We start from the raw sequence: 21,143 nt of genomic DNA on the forward strand, positions 1-21,143 counted from the left end.
TACAGACAAAGGACAATCTTACCTGGGAGGAGGAACAGAACCTCTTTACTTTATAAGGTAGAAACATTATAAGAGCACACATATCAAGTGACATAAAGCAAAATAGCAGACATCAAATCATATTGATAATGCTGTAGGGAAAAAAAGCTGGATCCAGCAATGAGAAAAGGATTGTACTTTGGACATGCCATAAATTACTTACAGATGATGTGTAGAAAGAAAGCGTAGTTTCAAAACAATAAGTAGTCAAATGCCTCCTCACCAAAGATACTATTGTGATAGAATTGTCAGCAATAGAAAAGAGATCCAACACCTTTGTAAAGGAACTTAGTAAATCAAACTACTGGTAGTTTACAGAATCTGTTTATGTCGTTGGACATCTCACGACTGTTAAACATGATACAGAAGCACATGTAAATGTCTTATCAGATCAAATATTAAATCTCAAGTAATAGACATTTTTGCCTACAGAGATGAAACAATGTGGTCTTGATTTTAGAGTACTGAATGTTAAGGTTAAGAAAAAGCAGCATTTAAAAAAACATCACTCATGGGATGTGAATGTTCTTCTGCTAAGCCACTGTTAGCTGGAAGGGAGTCGGCAGCCGAGGAAGGACAAGAGGCATCATATTATCTTTGGAGCAAACACAGAGAAAGCTGGATAAACTCAGCAGATCTGGCACCACCTGTGGAGGGAAATGCAGAATTAACCTTTTAAGTTCATAGAATCCCTATGGTGTGGAAAAAGGTCATTTGACCCAACAGGTACACAACGACCCTCCAAAGAGTAAGCTACCCAGCACCAATCCGCTACGCTATTACCCTCCATTACCCCTGACCAATGCACCTAACCTACACAACCGTGAAGACTATCGGCAATTTTACATGGCCAATTCATCTAGCTTGCACATCTTTGGACTGTGGGAGGAAACCACAGAACCCAGAGAAAACCCATGCAGACACAGGAAGAGTCAGATTAGACTAGAATCATTAACTCTGTCTTTCTCTTCACAGATGCTGCTGGACCTGTGGAGTTTCTCCAGCATTCTCTGTGTCTGTTTCAGATTTCCAACATTCTCGGTATTTTGCTTTTATTATCTTTGAAGGGGTTCCTTTCACCCACTGAAGAACAAAGTACTCAAAGTACTTTCTGTCCCATGCATGTCCATACTTCCAAAACCAACTACCAATCCACCTCCTTTCAATGTCAAAAGTTCCCTAACCAATACTCCTCGTTTAAGTATACCTGGAATCTATCAGTTCTTTTTCACGTGTTAGCCTGCAGTCATGGTAGCCCCATGACTGAGCTCTGACACTGCTAAGACTGTTTGACAGCTCCTGAGGGTGGGATTTCCTCCCCTGTGAGAAGTCAAAATGTAATTCTCCCATATTTGAACTCAGCCACTGCATGCTATGAACATAGAACAAAGGACAGTGTAGCGAAGGGACAGGCCCTTCAACCCAACATGGCTGTGCTGAACATGATGTCATTCTCAACTATTCCCATCTGCTTGCACATGGTCTGTATCCCTGTATTTCCTGTCTGTTAATGTATCTGGATAATTGTGTCTGTAATATTGCTAACTTATCTGATTCTACTACCTCCCCTGTCAACACGTTCCAGGCATCTATCACCCTCTTTGCAAAAGAACTTGCCTTACATATCTCCTCTAAACTTTAACTCCTCTCACCTTAAACCTATGGCCCCTGTATTGTGACATTTCCACCGTGGGTAAAAGGAAGATTTTGACTATCAGCCCTATCCATGCCTCTCATAATTTTATAATTTTCTGTCAGGGTGCCCCTCAACCTCTAACGGTCTAGTGAAAGCAATCCAAGATTGTCCAACCTCTCCTTACGGCTTATACACTCCAATCCAGGCAACATTCTGGTTGATCTCTTCTGCATCCTCTGCAAAGCTTCCATATTCTTCTTGTAGAGTAGCAACCAGAACCGTGTGCTTTACTCCAAATGTGGCCTGACTAAATTCTTATACAGTTGCAACATAACTTGCCAATTTTTGTACTCAATGCCCCAACTGATGAAGACAAGCATGCCATATACTTTCTTTACCCCCTTATTCACTTGAGTTGCCACTTTTGGCAGCTATAGATTTGTACCCAGATCCTTCTGTATATCCTTGCTCTTAAACAACCTATGACTTACAGTATTGTTTCCTCTTGCATTTCATCCCCAAAATGCATCACTTCGCGCTTGTCCAGATTAAACTGCACTAACATTTGTCCCTCCAACTTTCTGGCTGATCTATATTATGTTGCATCCTTTGACAACCTTCCTCACTATTCACAAATAAACCCATTTTTGTGTCATCTGCAAACATACTAATCAGACCACAAAACATTTTCATCCCAATCATTTTTGTATATTACAAACTACGGAGGTCCCAGCACTGATCCTAGTGAAAAAGCACTGGTCACAGGCCTCCAGTTAGAAAAAAACCCTCCAAATCTATTTTCTGCCTTCTATGTCCAAGCCAATTTTATATCCAACTTGCCAATTCAACATGGATTCCAGTGACGTGACCTTCTAGTTCAACCTTCCTTAGGGACCTTGTCAAATGCTTTAGTAGAGTCCATGTTGATAACAAGCACTGCTTTGCCCTCATCACTCATCTTTTTCACTTGTGGAAAAAAACCTCAAGTTTGAGAGAAAGACCCCTCCCCTTTATAATGCCATACTGACTATCCCTAATAAACCCATTTTCCTAAAGTGAGTTAATCCTGTCTCTAAGAATCTTCTCAAATAATTTCCCCAATCTTTGATGTAAAGCTCACCAACTGAATGGGGAGGGGGTTGGTTTCCTTGGTGATCCGTTGACTCAGTAAATTTTCTTGCAGCTGAGTGAATGGTTCATCCCTTGACCCCTTTAAACGCTTCCCATATAGCCACCCGTTCGCCCCAATATTTTATCTTTATTCCCACTGCAGTGCAGGGCTAACACACAACCGGTGGGTGTCAGGAGACAACACAGCTTTATACTCTGCTCGCAGATATCTGGTTTCAATCTTAATTTTACAAATGAAAGGCTAATGCCAGTTTCTAACAAATTAAACATAATCAAGGCTGAGTGGTTGCAATCAATAAAACCAGGGTTACAATGACCTCACTGATGCTTTCTTAAAGATGCCACTGCTGCTCCCTACTTCAATTTGTGTTTATAAAAGTTGCTTCTCTGAATGTGGAGCAGAGATCAACTTGACCAAACTTGTGCCTATCTGCAGAATACTAATAATCCCCTTTTTCTTATTGTCATCCTGACCCCTCCCTTGACTTAAACGTCCTCTCCTCACTCACATCTCCCTTGCTGCACCCAAGCCCTTTTCCCCTTCATGACCCTCATCCAAATAAATCCTGACCTGGTCTCCCGATCGATTCCCCTCTAGTACTCTCCTATTCCAGCTTGACCCCTGTGTCACGCCCATTCACATTTCCTTCCCCTTTCATCACAAGGCTGAGAAATGCTCAAAATGCAGAGAGTAAGGAGCTTTAAAACCATTTCACTGGTGCATTACTTTTTGATTGCAATTGTTAATTGTGCAAAACATATCGATACATACTGCAGTAATATATTACAGCTTGCGTAGTGTTTCATACTTGCTGCATTGTGACAACAAACTGGTTTTAATTAATAGTTTAAGGTCTGAAAGATTCTATAAAGTGATTGAATGGAGTGCCAGTAGAGGTATTATTTCTGCCATTGTTCAATGTCTCAGTGTGTTTCAGATACAATTGATATTTATGCTATACAGAGCTTCCACATAATAAAACACTTCAAGGGACTGTGTGGATTTGTTATAAAGCACATTATGTCACTGAGTCACCCAGGTCAGACGGCCAATAGCAGTTACAGAGGTAGGTTTGACTGACTGCCTTAAAGGGAGGTGAGTGAGGGAGAAGGTGGAAAGGTATAAGAGAGGGTGTTCCAAAGCTTCATCCCCAGGTGAAGGGGTAACCACCAATATTTGCAGATTAAACTTGGGATGCAGAAGATGCTGTAACTAGAGGAGTGTAATAATCATGAAGTACAGTAGACCCAGGAAAGAGAGACCACAACAGGCTGCACAAACAAATTTAAGAACTTTAAATGGGAGAAGGAGATTGCTCCCTATGGGAATGACCCAACAGACACTTGAATAATTCCCCACTTAAATTTTTTAGGAGCCGATTTCTAACTGCATGGGATTGGATTACATATATACTACAAATTGTACATATATAAGGAGGTGGTTACCTGAGTTGGCTGGACAGCTGGTGTTGCAATGCAAACTGATAACAATAGCATAAGTTCAATTCCTGCACCAGCTGAGGTTACCGAGAAGGAATGTCCTTCTTAACCTTGTATGAATCCTAGTAATCCTCAGGTTAAATCAGGACCGGTTGTCTCTCTGTAATAAGAGAACAGCCTCTGTGATGAGAGAGGTCTGGTAAGGCTATAGGGACTTGACGAATAAGAATACAGCAACTTTACCTTTTATGTGATAAGTCTAACTCATAGTTTCATTTCTATTCCAATTGGTTGGAAGTTTTGGAAAGTAAGCATTGAATTAAGATCTTGAAAGTTTGTGACAGATGTTAAATACGAAGTAGTAAATTTTCCATTGTGCTTACTGAACAACCTGTTGAATATGAAAGAATCCTGTCAAATAATTACATCATGACTTATTTTTTATTACATGATTTGATGTCACACAATGATTTTGGGTTTGATGCAAACCAATCAAGGAGAAGCAAAGACATAAAACTGGCTTCAAGTGCTGACATCAAAGTGACACTATTGGACATTGACACAAGTTTCTGCTATATATGGTCATCTTCGATACACCAGGCTCTGACCTTGTAATTATATTAGATTATGAGTAAACCCTCTTCTTTGTTTATTCATGTCTCTGCATTCAGGTGAACCTTTCAAAAAAATTTTAGCTCCACCCACACCATGCTATTTATGCTCAGTAATGTGCAACACCTGATATCATCACATGGTTGCTCCATGGTGTTCCTTGTACAAGAGTTCCTATTGAGTTGCAACAACTTGCCAGCTGAGGTAATTTCATTATCACAGAATTGTTATGATACGTAATAAGGTCATTTGGCCCATCGAGTGTACCCTGGCTAATCAAATGAGCATCATTACCCCTATCCTTACACATTATACTTATCTAAACAATCATCCAATACCCTCTTGAATGCATCAGCTGCACCAGCCTCCACCACATGTACAGGCAGAACATTCCAAACCAGAATAACTCGTTTTTTTCTCAGCTTGCATTTACTTCTTTTGCAGATCACTTCATAAATAAAGAATTATCTCATTATAAAGTTTGAACAGCCCATAATTCAGTAATTGCCTGTGTTATTTTCCATCATGATTTATGTGGCAAGATGTAAATGAGGATGTACTACTGTGCCCTTCAGGATCTGAAGCCTCTCCTTTATCCTGATCGAAAGGGGTCTATGATTTTACAATTTCTGATTATATCACTGGAGTGTTTGGGATGACAGTTTGCAGCAGTTACCATTTATGAGTTTAACATGTAAATTAGGTTAGTGTGATATGCTTCTGTTTAATATTTCAGAAAGGCTTAATCCATTTGTTTGCAGCAGTTTAACACCTCAGCAGACAGATCTAACAAGAACTTCTCTGCTCAGATTTCTCATTGCAACTGTAAGACTGTGCACGTGCCTGATACAAGGAGAGGACAGGAACATTGTTCTTCTTTATCTTGTTATTTTGGATTACACACTCCAAGGAGGGAGCTGATTTGCAACAGCAATTCTGGATCTGCTTTAAAGCAAAATACTGAAGATGCTAGAAAGCTGAAACAATTGCAGAAATTGCTGGAGAAACGCAGCAGGTCTGGTAGCATCTGTGCAGAGACAAAGCAAGTTGACATTTTGTATCTTGTTCAGAACTGAGGTCTTCTGGATTTTTATGTCTGTTGCAGGATTAATCATGCCCTTAAATCCTTCTTTAAGACTCCAACATCAAATTCAGCAAAATAAAGCTGAACAAAGCATGGGGCCCTCATAAGTGTTCAATTTCTCGATAGTTACGGTAAACTAACCAGAGGTCACTAGCAAAGCTATTGGAGCACAGCAAGAACAATCAAACCTTGCTCTGTTTCACATACGTTATGTTGGCCTGAGAAGGAGCAGAGGCACAGAAAACAACAAATGCTGGAGATCACAGTGGGTCAGGCAGTACCCATGAAGATAGTCGAGAGTGTGGTGTTGGAAAATCACAGCAGGCCAGGCAGCATCCGAGGAGCAGGAGAATCAATGTTGCAGGCCTAAGCCCTTCATCAGTAAACTATGGAGAGAGAGCATGCTAACACTTCGAGTCTAGATGACTCTTCTTGAAACATTAACTTGCTGCCTCTCCATGGATGCTGCTTGACTCGTTTTGATCTCCAGCCTTTGTTAATGACAGTCCAAGCTCCAGCAGAAGCAGTTTGCCTTGGCTCCACAGAATCACAGAACCCTTACAGTGCAGAAGGAAGCCATTCAGCTTATCATGCCTGATCAGCAACACTGTGAACCACAGTCCACTTCTTCAACACCCCCTTCAGCAGGTGAGTGACTTTGAAGATGGGAAGATGTGGGTATCAGCTCCAGAACCAATGGCCCCAAACTTAAACTGCAACAGGAAAGCCTGATGGATATCACAACCATGGGCTGTCCCAAAGCATTCACATGCAATGAAGTCTTTTTGAAGAGCAGTAACCATTGTAATCAACAGCAGTCTGATCCTGACTGGATAATTCGTTCTTTCTGTCATTGGTTTATGTATAAAGCTTTGGCAGGACATGGGGAATAATTCCTTTGCTCTTTGAGTCATAGAGTCTTAGAGATGTACAGCACGGAAACAGACCCTTCGGTCCAACTTGTCTGAGCCATCCAGATATCCTAAATTAATATAATCCTATTTGCCAGCATTTGGACCATATCCCTCTAAACCCTTCTTATTTATGTACCCAGCAAAATGTTTTTTTAATACCGTAATTGTATCAGCTTCCATGACTTCCTCCTTCAGCTCATTCCATAGACGCATCACCCACTTGGTGAAAAAGTTGTCCCTTAGATCCTTTATAGACTTTTCCCTCTCTAAACCTATGATCTCTAGTTTTGGACTCCCCTGCCCCGAGGGAAGAGACCTTGTATATTTACTTAATCCATGCCCCTCATGATTTCATAGATCTCGATATGGCACCCCACAGCCTCCAGTGGGCCAGGTAAAATAGCCCCAGCCCATTCAGCTTCTCCTTATAGCTCAAATTCTCCAACTTTGGCAATATCCTTGAAATCTTTTCTGAACCCTTTCATGTTTCATCACATCCCTTCCCATCTCAGGGAGACCAGAACTGTACACTGTATTTTATGCCTCATCTAAATGGCAGTTTGTCCAATCCAAAGGACACCAACTCCCATAGTTAAGCACACCTCCCAGTTTGCTTACTGGCTGCATGAGCCTCCTAGACCGTGAGTGACTGCTATTTCTGGAATCTGAGGTAAAAGCCACAATAGGCATGCCAATGCCAATTACCGTGTGTCAGAGCAGCTCCACGTACACGCAGCTTCGAGTTCAAAGTGCTCCTCAATGCTGCTCTGGAGTGTCCAACTATTGTTTCGTTCTCAGGTCTCTGGACTGGGACTCAAAACCTCAAGCAGACTCAGGAGAGTGGGTGCAAATGTGCAACCAACCCAATCACCCCGTGGCTCAACACTTTAACTCTCCCTCCCACTCCACCGAGGACATGCAGGTCCTTGGACTCCTCCACCGGCAGAACACAACAACACGACGGCTGGAGGAGGAGCGCCTCATCTTCCGCCTGGGAACCCTCCAACCACAAGGTATGAATTCAGATTTCTCCAGTTTCCTCATTTCCACTCCCCCCACCTTGTCTCAGTCGGTTCCCTCAACTCAGCACCGCCCTCCTAACCTGCAATCCTCTTCCTGACCTCTCCGCCCCCACCCCACTCCGGCCTATCACCCTCACCTTGACCTCCTTCCACCTATCCCACCTCCATCGCCCCTCCCCCTAGTCCCTCCTCCCTACCTTTTATCTTAGCCTGCTTGGCTCTCTCTCTTATTCCTGATGAAGGGCTTATGCTCGAAACGTCGAATTCTCTATTCCTGAGATGCTGCCTGGCCTGCTGTGCTTTGACCAGCAACACATTTGCAGCTGTGATCTCCAGCATCTGCAGATCTCATTTTTTACTCAGGAGTGTGGGTGATGCCCATGCAAGCTCCAGTGGAAATAGCACTTGAGCTTGGGTCCAAAGCTCCATTCCCTGCCCCACAACTTCACCAGAGGTTTGGATCGTACTGTCCAGGTTTCCATTCCTAACAAACCTCCAATTCTGACAGCACTCACCCTATTGCATTATCGAATGTCTCAGACTGTTTTGTCTGCTCCTGTATCTATATTAAAAATATGAAATCTTAAATCCCATTGCCTCTAGCTAGAACATCTTGCAATGGATAGTGGGGATATAGTCCCACAATGAAATAATGAAACAATTTGGGTTATGCTCCATGAGTGAATGTTGTTGGTAGCAGACATTAAAATCGGATTTTCCCACTATTTCTGCTGTAATGATATGGTATATCAAAGAATGATTCAATTCAAACTGTGCGGTGATTTTGGATTAGTTTAATCATTAATTAAGTTTATCTTAAGTCAAAAGATAAAATATTATATTTTTTTTATTATGATAGGAATTTTATACAGTACTCCAAAATATATAATTAGTATTGCAGTCCCAATGAGAGTGTTAGATTGTAATTCTGAACTTAGTATGCTGTTAAAAGCTGAGTTAGACCTCAGTCAACAACATATCATATTCTCAATGATTATTAAAGGGAGATTGTTGTGGAATATTTTAAACTGACACTTAACACAGAGTTTTGCATTCAAACGTCAAGGAGCCGTAATTTTACACTGGTGAGAAAACAAATAAATCAGGTGGTTCAAGTGGTTTATAATCTATTCTACATTCACAGTCCACGTACAACAGGACTGATGCTATTAAACTAGGACTGGAAATTAAACCATTGCAAGATTGATACAGGATAACCACAATGCTATAAACTAACTAAGAAATGAAGAACACCATTGTCACAAACACAAAGCCCCTTACATCATCATTCACCCCGTCACAAAAGGAGAATTTTGCTTATATTACATTCAAGTTGGGAATCAGGGATACCTCACCTTCTTGAATTATATTGTTTCCTAGTGTTGAAATAACATCAGCACTGAGTATCTTTCCTGAACAGACTGGCAGGATCACAGAGGACACTGAACTCTAACCGTTCAGCAGGATGTCTTTAGGAGATGTGTTTGTGATATTGTTCATTGGAACAAATCTCAAATCTGCAATAAAGTTACTTTGCTGCTTTTGCACGTTGTAAGCTGAGTGGATGCTAGTTTTAACCCCATCAATAATTTTCAGCCTGAAAACCTCATTCAATTCTAATCATTGTCATTGATAGTGTGAATGTTTGAATGTTGATGCATCTAAGCTTCTTTTACAATAGTTTTACAGCAAGCCATTATCATAAATTCATTGAATGATTACAGCCATTTGGCTCATCATGACTATGCAAGCTTTCTGAAGCAGAAATACTGTACAGCTAAGGCAGGAGCAAATTCCTGCAGATGCTGGAATCTGTACTGAAAACACCAAATGCTGGAGATCACAGTGGGCCAGGAAGCATCCCTGGAGAGAGAGCAAGCTAACATTTTGAGACTGGTGATTCTTCATCAGAGCTGAAGTAAAGTGTGGAAAGGGCAGCATTTATGCAAAAGTTGGGCAGGTGTGGGTTGGTGTGTTGTGGAATTCCAGGGGGTGAAAAGATGTTGACAGTTCAGATTAAGTGATCAGAATGTAAGAATTGTGCAGCGGCACTTTGGATGCTGCCTGAACTGCTGTGCTCTTCCAGCACCACTGATCCAGAATCTGGTTTCCAGCATCTGCAGTCATTGTTTTTACCCTGTAAGAATTGTGTGTCTAACTGCCAGACTTGAAAGAACAAAGAGTCCCACTGAGGTGGGGGGAGGGGAAAGAGGGCATGGTGACAGAGAACGTAACAAGTAAAACAAAAAGAAAGGGAAGGAATGGAAGTGAGGTCAGAATTTAAAGGTGTTGAACTCAAAATTAAGTCTGAAAGTCTGTAAAATGCCTCGCCTGAAGATGAGATGTTGTTCCTTCAGTTTGCGCTGAGATTCACTGGAACACTGTGCAGGTTAGGTGAAGTGGCCATGCTAAATTGCCCATAGTGTTCAGGGATGTATAGGTTAGGTTAGTCATGGAAATATAGTGAAATAGGATCAGAGAATGGGCCTGGGTGGGTTACTCTTCAGAGGGTCAGTGTGGACTTGTTGGGCCAAATGACCTTTTTCCACAATGTAGGGATTGTATCACCTATGATTCCTGCAGTATGCTGAGGACAGACATGAGGACATGTGAACAGGACCTAAGTTAAAATAACCAACTACTGAAAGTTCGGGATACTGCTTTTGCACAGACTGAAGGGGTTCCGTGAAGCAGTCACCCTGTCTAAATGCTATTCTCCTGCCTTTTCCACATAGTCCTGGAAAGTTTTCCTTTTCAGAAACTGATTCCATACCCTCTCAAATGCCTCAATACAACCACTGTGATTCCAAACACCAATTACTTGCTGCGTGAAATAGTTTTTTTCTCATTTCACCATGGTTTCTACCGCCAATTGTAATGCATCTGTGCCCATTGTTTGTTAACATTTCCACCAAAGGGAACATTCTATTTCACAACAATTCTTCTGAGGTCCCTCTGAATTTTGAATTCTTTGTCAGATCCCAATTGCCTTCTCTTCTCCAAGAGATCTGCTCTAGCTTTCCCAGTCGATCAATGGGACTGAAGTCCTTGGAACCATTTCTCACATTTTTGTTTAATTGGATACAACAGTCAGTTAATTTCTTGACATCAATTTAACATAATTTTTTTTACATTATTAGAGGGTTGGTTAGCTCATTTAGCTGAACAGCTGATTTGCAGTAGAGTAAGACCAACAGCGTGGATTCAGTTCCAGCATTGACTGAGATTACCATGAAGGGTTCGCCCTCTCCCCTCACCTGAAACATGGTGACCCCAGGTTAAACCGTCACCAGTTGCCTGTCTCGAATGAGGGAGCAGCCCCATGGCCTGGTACCTTACTCTATGTCCCTATTGATAAAGCTCAAATCATGTACTTTTATTAGTCGTAATCACAGTCTGTTCTGCTGGCTTCAATAATGTATGCATCTGGGTAATTCAGTTCCTGTATCCTCTTTAGAATTGCACACTTTATGTTGTCTTCCTATATTTTTACTACTAAAATAAATCACATAACAAATCTCTGCATTAAACTTGATTTATCCATTAGTCAGCAAAGTTCCTCAAAGTGTATATATCTGTTTGAAGGTCTATGCTTGTCATAATTCACAATGCTTCCATACTTAAACATGAAAAGTATCTACTGCAACAACATTGTAACAAGGGGCTACAGCAAATGAGCAGAGCCACCCATAACATGACTAGACGTTACACTGTAATTTAAACATCTTACCAAGCAGCAATCAATATCACATAAGAACAAAGGAGTTGAATTCTTCTTTATGGAGTTGTATGTATGTTCACTGAGCTGGGAGGTTGGTTTGCAGATGCTTTGTCCCATGTCTCGGTGACATCCTTAGTTATATGGAGGAGCCTCCTGTGAAGCGCTGCTGTGCTGTGTCAGTCAGAATTTATTTGGTTTTGGTTTAAACTAAACGCCATGACCAGCTGTCCCTAGTATCTATAAACACAGACGACAAGGACCACAAATTCAACTGGGACAACACAACAATAATAGGACAATCCAACAAAGGGCAGCTAGAGAATTCCTAGAGGCGTGGCACTCATTCACGAGCTCCATCAATAAATACATTGACCCAGATCCAATGTATTGAAAGGGCAATCAGAACCAGCAATGGGAACCACAGGAATTCTTCGTTATGCTGACATAAGAAGACTAAATGCTGATCATAAAGCAATTGGTGACTTCAGCTCAAGACTGCTGTAGGCACAGACTGCCATGCTACTTAACTCTTGAACCTTATTTAGATCCACGTTTGCCTTTCCAGGTGTATTTAATAGGTTCCATGACAATGCTTTGAAGTGCTTTGAAGAGCAGGGAGGTTCTCTCCAATTTTTATGGAAACTTTTGCCCCTCAGCCAACATTGCTAAATCAGGTGATTTGGCACTGCCACATTGCTGTTTGCAGGACCTTGCTGAGCTCAAATAGCTTGCTGTGTTCCCCACATTATTCTCAGCGACTATACTTCAAAGGTGCTTCATTAGTTGAGATGTGCCTTGGAAAGCCCTGTGATCCTGAAAGGTGCAGCTGAAATGTAATTTCTTTTCCCCCTTTGTGTATCAAGTGACCAGCCCGTGGACACTAACTATTTCTGGTAAAGAAATTGTTTGCAAAAAACATACATATTAATCTAGATTTTCAAAATAAATGAGTTATAGCTATGAGTGCTAGAGTTTTGGGAATAAGGCTGGAGGGGGATCTGTCAGAGGCTCTTTTTTTCAGAAATGCCACGTCAGAAACAGTGGTGCCCATGTCTGTGCCCTCACTCTGTCAGACTGGCTATTAGTACTGTATAAGCAACTCTAATTAGCAGCAATTTGGAACGGTGAGGATGGAGTGACTGGATAATGCAGCTGCTCTATTCTGCATTTTAATGGCAGTATGTTGTGAATTGTTGGAGGTATGTTATTTCCATAAAGTGGGGGCTCTTTAGTGATTGGTTTAATTCCTGCACTGGGTGAGATTCCAAGAAAGATTGTCTTTATTAACCTTTCTCCCCAGCTGAGGTGTGATGACCGTCAGGTTATACTACTGCTAGTTGGTTCTCTCTAATGACAGAGCAGCCCGATGGTCCAGTAAGACTATGCTGACTTTCCTTTTTATTCTAAAGTGTTAAGGTAACAGAGATGTGAATGTATTTAATATTGGCCAACATTTTTTCATTGTTCTGCTTGTTGCTGTCAAGTAATGCAGTGGTGCACATAATACATTCACACAGAGCCATAAAGTCGGGCTGTTCACTGTGTATTTATAACCCTTTGTTGGAAATATAAATAAAATATTATTCCAAATGTTTGGAACCCACACTGTGAAAAACAAAAATTCTCTCTAGACAGAAAAATTATCAACTCTGTTTTCATCATGTGAGCGTAAATGGATGTAAATTAATGATTACACTCTGTGATAAGATCTAAGTTAAAAGTTCTAGCTATACATAATTAGCTCAGATCATAGAATTGATTGTTTTTTAAAGCTGTAAATTTAAATGCAGGCAGTAGCTTCTCTGTGTGTGTGTGTGTGTGTATGTGTGTGTGTGTGTGTGTGTGTGTGTGTGTGTGTGTGTAATGATTTTATTGCCTGTTTTCTGCATAAGAATTTGACTTGAAAACCAGAAGTTTGTATTTTCCAAAGTAAATTAAAGACAGCAGAAATATATTAAGCCACAATGCTTGCTGCATTATTTATTAAGGACAGACCTATCTAGGATGATCTCACCCCCATTTCTCTGCTTTATACATTAGTCTCTGCAGGGGGTATCACTTTATCTTCAGGTTCGATCAAGAATTTGCTCAAACTGGATTCAAAATTGCAACTGTTAAGTTGTGGTTCAAAGTTCAAATACATTTATTTTGGTTAATTATTCTAAACTAGAATGGGGAGGTGGAAGGATAAAATTGAATCATTTTCTTTCCATTAAAACATACTCCCTGATGAGTTAAAGAGGATGCATGCGTACATATGAACAAGGGAGTCTAATGTTATTGGAGGCAAGTGAGAATGTGGAGCTGAGTCCACAATGAGACTTTGTTAAATCCCTACAATGTGGAAGTAGCAGGCCCTTAGGCCCAGCGAATCCACACCAACCCTCTGAACAGCATCCAACTCCTCTACCCCATATTTTTCCAATGGCTAATCCACCTAACCATCCCTGGACATTATGGGTAGTTTCCCATGGCAAACTCACCTGACCTGCACATCTTTAGACTGTGGGAGGAAACCAGAGCATCCGGAGAAAACCCACACAGACACAGGGAGAATGTGCAACCACCACACAGACACTCGCCTGAGGCTGGAATCAAACCTGGGCCCCTAGTCCTGTGAGGTAGCAGTGCGAACATACCTGAGATTTAGAAATCACTAATCTTTTGTTCATGCATTCACCCTCTATTCCACAGATAAGCAGAAAGTTGCAATGATCAAGCACCACAATTGATTAAGCCAATTTACTTAACCGTTGTCATAAGAAGTCAATAATTTGGGCTATAAATGGGCTGCTACTTCCTTGTAACAGCAGCAAAAGGTAAAGACGCCAGAAGAATAATGTAAAGGACAAAGTTTTAACTTATTAGCAAATTGTGATGTTTTCCGATTGTTTTATCTCAGTAATATCCAGTTGGATGGTGCACTTCAAAATGGAGCATTCCATTGCTCACCTGAAGCATGGGTCAATGACATAGCAAGCACTGTCAATGCATTCAGTAATATTTATCTGACATGCACAAAAGTAACCACCTGGTAGTTTCCAATGTCAGTCTGGTCAATGAAAGTCGACACTGGTCAGTGAGAGTCAATGCTGGTCAATTAGAGTCAATGCCAGTCACTCAGAGTCAATGCCAGTCAATTAGATTCAATGCTGGTGAATGAGAGTCAATGTTGGTTAAGGAGAGTCAATACCAATCATTTAGAATCAAAGCTGGTTAATGAGAGTCAATGCCAGTCAATTAGAGTCAATGCCAGTTATTCAGAGCCAATGCCAGTAACTCAGAGTCAATGCTGGTTAATGAGAGTCAATGCCAGTCAATTAGAGTCAATGCTGGTTAATTAGATTGAATGCTGGTTAATGAGAGTCAATACCAATCATTTAGAATCAAAGCTGGTTAATGAGAGTCAATGCCAGTCACTCAGACTCAATGTTGGTCAATTAGAGTCAATGCTGAGAATGTGTTGCTGGAAAAGCGCAGCAGGTCAGGCAGCATCCAAGGAGCAGGAGAATTGATGTTTTGGGCATGAGCCTTTCTTCAGGAATGAGGGAAGTGTGCCAAGCAGGCTAAGATAAAAGGTAGGGAGGAGGGACTTGGGGGAGGGGCGTTGGAAATAAGATAGGTGGAAGGAGGTTAAGGTGAGGGTGATAAGGTGAGGGTAATAGGCCAGAGTGAGGGTGGTGGCGGAGAGGTCAGGAAGAAGATTGCAGGTTAGGAAGGTGGTGCTGAGTTTGAGGGCTGGAATTGAGGCAAGGTGGGGGGAGGGGAAATGAGGAAACTGGAAAAATCTGAATTCATCCCTTCACCCCCACTCCGGCCTATCACCCTCCTTCAACCTATCGCATTTCCAACACCCCTCTCCCAAGTCCCTCTTCCCTACCTTTTATCTTACCTGCTTGGCACACTTTCCTCATTCCTGAAGAAGGGTTCATGCCCGAAACATCGATTCTCCTGCTCCTTTGATGCTGCCTGACCTGCTGCGCTTTTCCAGCAACACATTTTCAGCTCTGATCTCCAGCATCTGCAGTCCTCACTTTCTCCAATTGGAGTCAATGCTGGTCAATGACAATCAATGCTGGTTAATGAGAGTCAATGCCAGTCAATTAGAGTCAATGGCAGTCACTCAGAGTCAATGCTAGTTAATGAGAGTCAATGCTGGTCAATTAGAGTTAATGCCAGTCAATTAGAGTCAATGCTGGTCAATGAGAATCAATGCCGGTTAATGAGAGTCAATACCGGTCAATTAGAGTCAGTGGCAGTCACTCAGAGTCAATGACAGTCACTCAGAGTCAATGCTGGTTATTGAGAGTCAATGCTGGTCAATGAGAGTCAATGCCAGTCACTCAGAGTCAATGTTGGTCAATAAGAATCAGTGCTGGTTAATGAGAGTCAATGCCAGTCAATTAGAGTCAATGTTGGTCAATGAGAATCAATGCCAGTCACTCAGAGTCAATGCTGGTTAATGAGAGTTAATGCCAATCAATTAGAGTCAATGCCAGTCAATGAGAATCAATGCTAGTTAATGAGAGTCAATGCCAGTCAATTAGAGTCAATGCTGGTCAATAAGAATCAATGCTGGTCAAGAAGAATCGATGCTGTTTAATGAGAGTCAATGCCATCAATTAGAGTCAATGCCAGTCAATTAGAATCAATGCTGGTTAATGAGAATCAATGCTTGTTAATGAGAGTCAATGCCAGTTAATTAGAGTCAATGCCAGTCACTCAGGGTCAATGCCAGTCACTCAGAGTCAATGCCAGTCAATGAGAATCAATGCTGGTCAATTAGAGTCAATGCTGGTCAATGAGAATCAATGCTGGTTAATGAGAGCCATTGCTAGTCAACTAGAGTCAATGGCAATCACTCAGAATCAATGCCAGTCACTCAGAGTCAATGCTGGTTAATGAGAGTCAATGCCAGTCAATTAGAGTCAATGCTGGTCAATGAGAATCAATGCCAGTCAATTAGAGTCAATGCTGGTCAATGAGAATCAATGCCAGTCACTCAGAGTCAATGCTGGTTAATGAGAGTCAATGCCAGTCAATGAGAATCAATGCCAGTCAATGAGAATCAATGCTAGTTAATGAGAGTCAATGCCAGTCAATTAGAGTCAATGCTGGTCAATGAGAATCAATGTTGGTTAATGAGAGTCAATGCCAGTCAATTAGAGTCAATGCTGGTCAAGAAGAATCAATGCTGTTTAATGAGAGTCAATGCCAGTCAATTAGAGTCAATGCCAGTCAATTAGAGTCAATGCTGGTTAATGAGAATCAATGCTTGTTAATGAGAGTCAATGTCAGTTAATTAGAGTCAATGCCAGTCACTCAGGGTCAATGCCAGTCACTCAGAGTCAATGCCAGTCAATGAGAATCAATGCTGGTCAATTAGAGTCAATGCTGGTCAATGAGAATCAATGCTGGTTAATGAGAGCCATTGCTAGTCAATTAGAGTCAATGGCAATCACACATAATCAATGCCAGTCACTCAGAGTCAATGCTGGTTAATGAGAGTCAATGCCATCAATTAGAGTCAATGCTGGTCAATTAGAGTCAATGCTGGTTAATGAGAGTTAATGCCAGTCAATGGCAGTCTGGCAGACCTAACAGCTAATTCACAAAGAGTCCAAAGATCTTCAATAGACTTCAAGGTGAAGTTAGCCAACTGCCATCAACTGAATGCAGCGCTTGACAAAGGCTGCATTTGCTGACACACAGGAGCTCACACAGTCGAAGCAATAAATGCCAAACATTTTTTTTTGAAAAAAGAGCAATTGAAAGGCTCAAAAACACACATTTTTTTCTCTTATTTATTTGTGGGACATGGACATCACAGCCTGGTCCAACATTTATTGCCCGTTCCCTAGTTACCCTTGAGAAGGTGGAGTTGAACTGCTACTTGAAGCGCTGCAGTCCATGTGCTCTAGGTGGACCCCATGGGTAGGGGGGGAGTTTCAGGATTTTGATCCAGTGGCACTGAAGGAATATTAATATATCTCCAAGTCGGGATGGCGAGTGACTTGGAGGGGAACGTGTAGGGGGTCATGTTCCCATGTACCTTCTGCCCTTGTCCTTCTTGATGGAAGTGGTTATGTGTTTGGAAGATGCTGTCTGATGACCTTGGGTGAATTTCTGCATCTTATAGGTGGTACGCACTGCTGCTACTGAGCGTCAGTAGTGGACGGAGTGAACGTGTATGAATGTGGTGCCAATCAAGTGGTCTGCTTTGTCCTGGATAGTGTCAAGCTTCTTGAGTGTTGTTGGAACTGCACCCATCCAGGCAAATGAAATTAAAAGAATTAAATGAGATGATAAATTCACATCAAAGAAAGTGTAAAAGTTGCTTCTTTGTAAATAGCGTTTAGAACATCAACCCTTTTATTTCAAGTTGGAGGTGAGCATGCATGGGTAAACTCTATCAGCTGTGTCAGCAAACATTTTGTTTGTTAAAATGTGCCATCTACGACCTGTGAAAGATCTTTCAACATGCAGGCAGCTCTGCTTTTCCTTGTCTTTCCATTTGTGAGAATGAACCTCACCTGTACCTAAATCCCTCTACCAAGGCAAACAACTCATTCAAGAAGATGGGAGGTGACCTAACAGAGGTCTTTCAAAATTGAAATGGTTTTGATAGAATAGAGAGAGTGTGGAAAAGCAAAACTAGACACCGTAAATATAAATCACTCAAGAAGAAATACATTTACCCAGCGAGTGATAAGAATGTTAAACTCTTTGCCAGACAGATTGGGTGAAATGGAGACATTTAACATACAAGCCCGTGTGTAAGGAACAGGAGAATGCCATTCAGCTCCTCGAACCTGCTCCACCATTTATGGCTGACCTGATTGTAATCTCAAATCCATATTCCCACCTATCCCTGACTGCCTTTCACTTACCAAGAATCTATCTGCCTCTCCCTCCCTTAAAAAGTTTCTGCTTTCAACATCTTTCCAGAAAGAGAATTCCAATGATTTGGTGGAAATAAACAAAATTTTGGGGGAAGAAGAACTAGTGTTATTTTGATAAAGTTACATGAGAGAAGAAATATCGCTTCTGAGGTGTAACATATTGGAATGGGCAGATTGAATGCAATGACATAAGACACAGGAACAGATGTAGATTCTACAGCCCAGCAAATCTGCTCTGTCATTCAATGAGATCCTAACAGATCTGATAAAGCTCAACTCCATTTTCTTGCTTTTTCACCTATAACTCTTGATTCTTTGACTGAATAGAACGTTGTCTATCTCCATCTTGAATATACTGATCTGTTTCTTTTCTATGATCCATCTCTCTCTGCTATATATTCTCTCTTCTTTTTAAATGTGCTGAAGTGTTGCATTGTTATTGCTGAGCTACTGGCTTGGACATCAAAGATTAAATCATGCGAACCTTTATTGTGGGCTGTTTATAATTAGCCTGGTCTAACCATGAAAAGAGAGTTGCGTTTGCAACAGCCTTGATACATGACAGTTCTATTGAGAGCCTTGTCAATAGCCTGTCAATAATAACTAATTTGGCCTGTAACCAACTGATTGCTGGAAGTTAGTCACACTGCTACTGAAAAATTCCAAGTTTAGTCATTAGAACAGAACTTAGCAACAGCAGACAGCGAGAGGTCTGTAGTATGGAAGATTCTAAAGCAATCATTAGGTTCCTAAGCACTGGACTGCAAGCTCTGTGAAATTTCCAAGGTAAACAAAACTGCTTAGTTGAATTACGAGAAACACCATTGCATGACTAGGTTGCATTTGCTCATTTCAACTTATTTCATCACTCAGCTTTATGCCAAGCATCCAAAGCTAGTACATGGTCCGTTTATTCTAAACCAACCATCCTAAACAGCTTATTCAAAGCTAGAATGCAGCTCATTAGGTTGGATTAACAACTGTTGCTATCATGAATGCAACCACTCTTCCATTTGCATGCATCCAATCACATTGAAACCTTTCCCAGAACTTTAGCCATCTGTTCCTGAGGTATAGTGATAGGAACGTAAGGAATAGCTGTAGGTTGAGCCCTTTCAGCCTCTCAAGCTTGTTCCACAATTCAGTAAGTTCATAGCTGAATTTCTACAATAAGTTCACCTTCTTGCACAATCCAATATCGCTTTGTTCTCTCAGTCTCCAAACATCTTATCAATTACAGCCATCACAAGTATCTGGATGAGCACTTAAAATGTCAGGCATGATAGGCCATGGGCCAAGTGTAGGCAAATGGGATTAGTGTAGCTTAGTGCTTGTTGGTCAGCATAGACATGGTGGCATGAAGGGCCTGTTTCAGTGCTTTATGCCTCTATGGCCCAATATCCTAAATGACTGAGCATCCATTACCAACTATAATAGTTATTCCCTAAGAGCTACAAACTTTTGAGTGAAGAAATTCTCCTTATTTCAGTTGTAAATGGCTGACCTCTTATTCCAAGATGGCGACCTTTAGTTCTTGCCTTATCGATCATCCTAATGTCTACCCTCATTCCTGATGAAGGGTTTATGCACCAAATGTCAACTCTCCTGCTCCTTGAAAGTTGCCTGACAGTCTGTGCTTTTCCAGCACCACACTCTTCGACTCTGATCTCCAGCATCTGCACTCCTTACTTTCTTCTAATGTCTATCCTGTCATGTTACACTGAGCAGAACTTTCAAACTGTTAGAGCCTGGGCTATATGTGAGCTCAGTCAGGTTAAAAACGCAACACTCCAAATATTAGAAATTGGAGTAAAGGAAAATGTTCAGGAAGTCTGATAGCATCTATAGACAAAGTGACTGCGTTCACTTTTCAGGCTGTTGTTAGGGTTGTTGACATGAAATATTAATTCTCTCTCCACAGATACTCAGGTCCTCCAGTCTCTTTAGATTACTTACAGTGTGGAAACAGGCCCTTCAGCCCAACATGTCCACACCGACCCGCAGAAGCTCACCCATCCAGACCTATTCCCCTACATTTACCCCTTCACCTAACACTACGGGCAATTTAGCATGGCCAATTCACCTAACCTGCACATCTGTGGGAGGAAACCCATGCAGACACGGGGAGAATGTGTAAACTTCACACAGTCAGTCACCTGAAGCAGGAATTGAACCTGGATCTCTGGCACTGTGAGGCAGCAGTGCTAACCACTGTGCCACCGTGCCGCCCACAAAGCAAGGAGCAATCTGACAGATCTGTTTTACCACAGAGTGAAAGATTTATTTCCTTGATTTATCCCAGTGCCTTTCCTTTAAAAGGCTGTTTACAAACCACAACACTGTGATGGCCAGGAATCGAACCCGGATCAACTGCTTGGAAGGCAGCTATGCTCACCACTATACCATCATCACCCTGCTTTGATCTCTTCTCACTAATAATCCTTTACCCAAGGAAATGGGCATTTTTGGCTAGGCCAGTATTTATTGTCCAATGCTCATTGCTCAAAGAGAAGTTAAGAGTTAACCACATCGCTGTGGGCCTGGAGTCACATACAGGCCAGAGCAGGTAGGAATGACAGCTTCCTTCTCTAAAGGACATTTAGGGTAGTCAGATGATTTTCTTTCCCTTATAGACAACAATG

At 41.5% G+C, this 21,143-nt stretch overlaps 1 non-coding gene across 1 annotated transcript; it reads right to left on the reverse strand.

The window, feature by feature from the left end:
• Positions 1-20,841: 20,841 nt before the first annotated feature.
• Positions 20,842-20,913, reverse strand: trnag-ucc (transfer RNA glycine (anticodon UCC)). The gene has a single exon. It is a non-coding gene; the product is annotated as a tRNA-Gly (tRNA).
• Positions 20,914-21,143: the final 230 nt, after the last annotated feature.

This window comes from Hemiscyllium ocellatum, chromosome 34 (genome assembly GCF_020745735.1).
Source record: "Hemiscyllium ocellatum isolate sHemOce1 chromosome 34, sHemOce1.pat.X.cur, whole genome shotgun sequence".
NCBI classification, from domain to species: domain Eukaryota; kingdom Metazoa; phylum Chordata; class Chondrichthyes; order Orectolobiformes; family Hemiscylliidae; genus Hemiscyllium; species Hemiscyllium ocellatum.